The sequence below is a fragment of the Epinephelus lanceolatus genome, chromosome 1 (assembly GCF_041903045.1).
Source record: "Epinephelus lanceolatus isolate andai-2023 chromosome 1, ASM4190304v1, whole genome shotgun sequence".
Classification (NCBI taxonomy): Eukaryota; Metazoa; Chordata; class Actinopteri; order Perciformes; family Serranidae; genus Epinephelus; species Epinephelus lanceolatus.
The window spans coordinates 40799817-40807334 of NC_135734.1; the positions used below are offsets into that span (position 1 = coordinate 40799817).

Sequence of the window (7518 nt, forward strand, 5' to 3'; positions counted from 1 at the left end):
GGGTTGAATTGTCTCTTCAAGATTATACTATGAATGCAGGTTAAAGTGTTAGCATTGCAAGACTTAACTGTGGCTCTTTACAAGGACAAAATGAATGAAGTCTCAGGATGTTTTCATTAAGCATCTCTCTTTGTGTTTCTGCCTCCATTCATGTGAGGCCTTGTCTTGTTCTTACTGGTCGAGCTAAAGAGCACAGCCACATACACACTGTTATAGAAAGTATTTTTTAATGTTTTTTAATGTTTCCTTGCTGCCTGTCAGCTGCTGAACAGTTTGTTAAGGTGTATACAGCAGTTGCACTTTTAAGGATAAGGTTGCTGAAATTGAACAGTTACACAGGGTTACAGTCATACTGTGCATGCTTTGCAGTTATTATACAGTTGTGTGAAGGAGTTTCAGGGTCTTTCAGTTATTTCCCACACAGTCTTGCTTTCTCTCAAAAAGATGGGAATTTCTTTAGCAAAAATAAACAGTGACAAAACCCACATCCTGCATGTCATAAACTGAAGTGTTTTCAAGTGACTTGGATTGTAACCTGCAGCAGTTTACCATTGATTTCACTGATAGCAGAACAAATGACCTTGCCTCAGCTTAACATAACTCACAAGTCTTCAAAACATTTCTTAAGACTGGAATAAAAAAGGCTGAATGCATCCTTGGGAGTCTTTAGCAGCTTATTTTATTGAGTTAAAGTTGGAATAAGTAAGTCTATCTTTACAAAGATAATTCTATGGGCACAAAAGGCTAATTGTAACAGTGTCAGTTATTCAGCAGTAATTACCTGACATGCTTTGGCTCCCATAATGAACATGTGGAACGTTTCTGTACCCCTACGTTCACCTTTGGGGTTACCCCACCTGTAAAGGGGTGTCTCCTGCCTGTGTCACTTAATTTGTGTAGGGGCTCCAGTTATATGGTCAAAATTGACTGAGGATTTTGTTTTTACCTCCCGCTGTCAGGTATGTTTTCTGTGTTTTCTTGTTCCAAATTGAATGTAACATGGCCACCCTGTTGCTGTTGTACTCAACACATTCCCACTCCGACTTCGTCACATATCGACGTTTGGTCATGGACTTTCCACGTCCAGATATGTCGTGAAAGGTACCCTGTGTGCGTTGGTTGTTGACGTTCTGTGACATCATGTCAAGTTCTGCCTGTTACATGCATTGTCTTCTTTCTCTTTCAAAATAAAGGCACTACGTCAGTACAACAATGCGGATTGACGTTTTTTTTCCTCCCACAACTAACACACGTGGTTGGGTTTAGGAAAAAAGAACAGGGTTTGGCTTATTAATCTTGCAGGACGCGAATGCGTTTGTTGGACCCATCCACCAACCTTCCCGCCCATCCTACTCGGACTTTTGCCGCCTTATTTTTCCGACTGCCATTAAACTAAAACTACGTTTTTTTTATCAGTGTCTGACGCCGCAAGCCACTGCCCAAGCGATGGATTTTGACGACTGGAGTGAGACTGGCCTCTTGTACTCCATGGGAGAGGGGCTTGGGTTATATGGTCGTAATTGACGGGGGGTTTTGTTTTAACCTCTTGCTGTCAGTTGTCAGGAATAAACGGAGATCAGCTCAAAGATATCCACAGTCTGGGCTTCTTCATATCAACACAACGCAGACAACATGAGAGTCCACCAGTTATATATGTCAATATCACCATTTGGGGTTGCAATCTAACCCTTTGCTGCATGTCATCACCCCATCTCTCTCCCTCTTTCATGCTATATCTTTCTTATCAAATAAGACAAAAAGCACCCAAAAATATCTTTAAAAAAAGGACAACTTGAACTTGATTTGGCTTGAAATCAAACATTAAAGATATAATGCAGGATTGTCAGATACTGTTGGTGAACACACTCGAAAGTTAAAGCAAACACCAGATTCAGTCTCGTCTGACATTTTGCCTTGCTATATTTGAATATTTCCAGAGACGCGTCTCTCGCCTCCTGCTGCTTAAGGTCTGCAGCTGGTCGCTATCTTTTTATAAAGTCCAGAGCTCACCTGAGAACTGTGGGGGTACACGACCATAAATATCCAGAACACAGAAAATAAGAAGAAAGTAAGAAAATACAGACAGAGAGAAGAGTCTCTGCAGAAAAATACACCACCACACACTTCTAGTGGGTGATGATTGAGAGGGATTACTTCTGTATTAGTTCATACATTGTTCTTTTGGAAAATTCTGCCTTGTATATATCTTACTGATAGACTGATTTACCTCATTTCCAGCACGATGTTTCACAGTGCAGCAACAACAAAAAAAGGAAAACAAACAAGAACACTAAAGCACTGAACTTAATTAATTTGACAGTCTGGGATTTTCTTCCTTTTTTTTCAAAAGCAGAGAATCAGCAAATCATTAGTGTCTGTTCATAAAAAGACAATAAATCAAACAATATGTTCAGTTTCTAGATTCAGAGGCAAAGTTATAGAAATTCAGGCATCTGTTGATGAACGAACCATTGTGAAAGACAGCTACACCTACTGCATCATAATCTCCCTGACTACTGAATGTTTCCTTTGCTTATTTCTAATATTCATTCTTAAAAATAGGAAAAATATTAATGTGACACTAAGTTCAGCTCCTCCAACTAAATTAGCACAACAGATCATACAAGTTTATATCTTTAATAAAAATATGCAAAAGGAGGGAAAGTTGTACTGTCTGCTGTTTATTTCAACACCTCCAAACCAATTAAAATTCCATCAGATATTCAGCACTGAGCTAAAACCTGACCTCAGTTCTAACTCAGTGTGCCAGGGCTAATGAGCCAAATAGCCACTGCTTACAGAGCAGCTTCTGAATGCTGACCAGGCTGCATCTTTCCAGAAGGGTTATTAGCTTGTTGCTGGAGGTGATGGTCCTGTGGCTAAAAATGGTATTCCCAGACACTCATTTATATTGAAGTCCTTCATACATAAAGTGTACTGTAGGGGGCATGGTTCTGGGCCATTAATCAATTTAATGTGAAGTCCAAGTTATACAGATTGTTGTCACCACCTGCACGGAGGCCAGAGGCTTTTAGAGTCTGCTAAAAGGGAAATGTTGTTGGAAAAGAGCGAAAACTCTAAAACAAGACTAACAGTCAATTTCACAAAAATGAATTCAATATGTGCAGATGAACGGTGTTTGGCTTCCCCCTGTACCCAGACCTCTGCTGCAAGACAGGTGGGGAGCTGTGGGGGGAGCCAAACACTGTTCATCTGCACACACTGTGATGACACACAGCTGGTTGAATATCAGCAAAGTTTCCCTGCTTCCCTTCACTGGTTCCTGTACAGCAGGGTCGGTCTTTGTTTCACTGTTATAATCATTAAAAAGCAAAGGCAGCATGTGTATACATTCAGTAGGCTATATCTTCAGTAGCTAGCTAGCTAACGCTACACTTTTCAGGATTTGATTTTTGGTTTTGGAACAGGGAAGAAACATAGATCTTTTTCCAACCTCTCCAGGTAACAAGTATCATTAATACACGACGTGCCCCAGGCACAACATTTAGCTCCAAATTGAAAATGAAGAAAATCTGAAACGATTGCATTAGAGTCAACAGCTGTGTCTCAATTCAGAGGTTACAGCCTTTGAAGGACGGGACCTTCATGGTCTACATCGGCCACATCCTTTGAAGACCGCATCAGCCAAACTGAACGTTCTCCGAAATGGGACAGTCTGGTCTGCGGAGGATTTCCTGGTTACATCACCAGTTGTTCTCGCCCCAACCTATTGGCAATCCTGTTACCTAGCAACCAGCTGACTTAGTTAGCCCTGAATCATGGACCCAGAGATTGTTAAACCCTTTCATCCGTTGCATCCTCCAAATTCTGGGAAAGAAGGCTGCATTTCTCGGTTGCATTTGAAGGAGCCTTCGAGATGAGACAGCCTTGGTCGCGCCAATGTGATGCAATCAGCCTTCGAAGGCTGCAGCCCCTGAATTGAGACAGCATATGGATCACAGCCACAATGCTAAGCTATGATTGGCCCGTCTGTGTTTGAGAGACGGGACATAGCAAGGGTAAAAAGCCTCTACTTTATCTTCATTTACTTTGCTGTTGCGTCAGTCTACAATAATAATGTCCACTGGCGCTCTCACTCTTACATTATTTATGCCACTCAAGAAGGCAGCTTGTCTTTTAATTGTGTAATTCTGTAGTAAATACTTGCAGGTGTAAAAGGTAAAAGATAAATTGGACAAATGAAGTACCTTGATCCATGTTTCTGTCTAAAAGCTTTCAAGAGTTTGAAGGGTAAACAGAACATCACAGCACAACATTCCCTCTTACACCTTTCTGGGTTTGATTATGCGATTGAACAGCTCAACTGACTAAAGTGTTCACTAACCTCAGTGCTGCTGGTCACAAGAGAGATACTCATAAATCAGATGTGGACATGATGGGACCATAATAAAGCAAATGTCAGAACAAGTGATCTAACTGACCTGTATCCCTGACAGACATGCAGTCAGTCAAAAAACCAAAACAAAAAGTAGCTTTATCAAAAAAATAGCCATTAAAATTTTAAAAAAAGTCTTTCTCATTAAAATGAGCCATGTAGTGATGAACAAAGCAAAGAATAAGTTGTTGCAATTCAGTATAATAAGTCATTTTTCACCCAGCTAAAATTAATTTGCTGCTCTATTCAGTGAGGTGCATTCATGACAAAAGGCTCCAATAAACCACAGTTATGATATGAAAGATGCAAACAGCTCACCTGTGATGTATTCAGAATCCAAATGCAAATGTTTCTCAGTTTATAAGAAAGGCAAAAACATTTGTGAATGAATTGATGCGCCACATGCACAAAGCGTCTAGAATCAAGGCCAGTGGAAAAACACGTTACATAAGCTGCAATGAATGAAGCGCCTCTTTTCTAGGCCACAAAACATCCTACAGTGCATTAATTAATTCTTTGTACACTTACCTCAGGTTCTGAATCTATTGACTGCTTCTCTCCCTCCTCTTCTATCAAAACACTAAGACAAAAATATTCCTGCTTTTGTTCCGTCTGGGTTTGAGAGCTCGGAGCGGGACGCCGACAGATGTTAGTATCATGGTTATGGCTAAATCCTGCTTGTATCAAACCCAGCATTCTGGATTAACCATCACAGCCAATGGCCACATCTGCCATGGCACAAAAATGGGTGCCCTCTCACTCTGTGCTGCGCGTGCGGGGTTTATTTTTATTATCTATTTTCCTCTGCATGGCTTGTGGTTTTATGAGGACAAGTTTGCTCAACAAAACAAAAAGCCGACTGGTGTTATTTCCTGAGCTGAAAATAGTTTTGACTAATAGGGAAACAATACACAGTCCGTTAATGAGGTTATGGGTCTGAGGTTGTTGGTTTTATAGAGATTACATCTTTGGCTGGAGGGTCGCAGGTTCAAGTCCCTGTATGGACCAAGTACGGAGTGAGGACTGGTAGCTGCATAGGTGCCAGTTCACCTCCTGAGCAAGGAATCAAACCTTCCATGACATCTCTCCATTAATGCATGAGTATAGATCCTGTTTGGGTATGTGTGTGTATTTCAGGCCTGTGTGTGTGTGTGTGTGTGTGTGTGTGTGTGTGTGTGTGTGTGTGTGTAATCATAATGTACGATCCTTTAAAAAATATCAGTGTTCAAAAATTGACATCTTGGGTAGTAGTAGGGATGTCTGGAACAAACATTAAATGTACTGCAAGCAATTTTTTACATGTATTAATATTTTTTTATTGCCAATGATTGAGCGGATTGTGACATAACTTCAAAACTAAGACCTTTTCTGACTTTCTCAGTTGCCTATAACTGGCTGTGGACTGACTCCTAAGAAAAGGATGCTAGCCAAATTTTTTTTAGAAAATCCATAGGATGTGATGAGCCAAGAAATCCCTCTGGCCGAAAGCCCTCACGGCAACCTTCTCCCAACAACGTGTCACATCTCTCCTTACCTCAGATACAGGGATAGAGAGTGCAGCAGTAATTGCAGTGGCTGTCTTTAGTCTGCATAGTTTTCATCTTTGTCTCAATTCACTTCTATAAAAAACACATCTTAATGACAAGACTGCCTTACATGTTGAGTTGTCTTGGTAGCAATGCCGACAAACGAACAAACGAACGAACGGTGAAACAACCACGTTGCATCACCGTCCTCGTTTATTTTCTCAAACTGAAAATTGAGAAACATTGACAAAGGCTTCACTTCATGTTCATTTGTCACATAGGGTAGTTGCACAGGACCGATATGAAGATTCAAAGAGGTCAAAATATACAGGAACAAGGTAACCTCTTCAATATTACACTAAAACATATTTCTCTTTGAATTGAAGTCATACCATCTAACTATAAAATCAACTTATCACTGATAAATGGCGCTTACAGTGATGTTAGCTACATTAGCCAAGAAATACAGTCCTCTAACATCAACAAACAATTGGCACCAACCACAACACAGAATCCACAGGTTGTGTGTCCTTTTAATACATTTTGCAGAGATGGATTATGGCTTACGGCTGAGGTTTGCACTCGCTGAATTAACTGTGTTACAGGCAGTATGATAAGCAGACAGGTGGCGTCAGCTTATAACGTGGCCAAAAAGAAAAAGCTGCAGCTGTGTAATACATGGCTGGGCAGTGTCAGGTTGAAACACGAACATGTAATATAAGGAGCAGGAAATTCCCTATAGGGCGGGTGGGATGGGTGATGGAGGGACCCAACTAATCCCGTGCTTTTACCTGAGAGGCCAGTGTTTCCTGCTTGTCGAGCCTAACCATGTACTTTTGTTGCTCAAACCTAACCACATGCTTTTGTTGCCTAAACCTAACCACATGCTTTTGTTGCCAAAACCTAACCAAGTGCTTCTGTTGCCTAAACCTAACCACATACTTTTGTTGCCTATACCTAACAACATGCTTTTGTTGCCTAAACCTAACCACATGCTTTTGTTGCCTAAACCTAACCATGTACTTTTGTTGCTCAAACCTAACCACATGCTTTTGTTGCCTAAACCTAACCAAGTGCTTTTGTTGCCGAAACATAACCATGTGCTTTTGTTGCCTAAACCTAACCACATGCTTTTGTTGCCTAAACCTAACCATGTACTTTTGTTGCTCAAACCTAACCACGTGCTGTTGTTGACTAAACCTAACCAAGTGCTTTTGTTGCCGAAACATAACCACGTGCTTTTGTTGCCGAAACATAACCACATGCTTTTGTTGCCTAAACCTAACCATGTACTTTTGTTGCCTAAACCTAACCATATGCTTTTGTTGCCTAAACCTAACCATGTACTTTTGTTGCTCAAACCTAACCACATGCTTTTGTTGCCTAAACCTAACCAAGTGCTTTTGTTGCCGAAACATAACCATGTGCTTTTGTTGCCTAACCCTAACCACATGCTTTTGTTGCCGAAACCTAACCAAGTGCTTCTGTTGCCTAAACCTAACCACATGCTTTTGTTGCCTATACCTAACCATGTACTTTTGTTGCCTAAACCTAACCACATGCTTTTGTTGCCTATACCTAACCATGTACTTTTGT

At 40.8% G+C, this 7518-nt stretch overlaps 1 protein-coding gene across 1 annotated transcript in view; it reads right to left on the reverse strand.

The window, feature by feature from the left end:
- lactbl1b (lactamase, beta-like 1b) overlaps nucleotides 1–5034 on the reverse strand; it is a 38862-nt gene extending 33828 nt beyond the window's left edge. Inside the window, exon 1 of the mRNA XM_033626054.2 lies at nucleotides 4925–5034. The gene's annotated coding sequence lies outside the window, so the exon portion shown is untranslated. The remainder of the gene's footprint in view (nucleotides 1–4924) is intronic.
- Between the last annotated feature and the right edge of the window lie 2484 nt (nucleotides 5035–7518).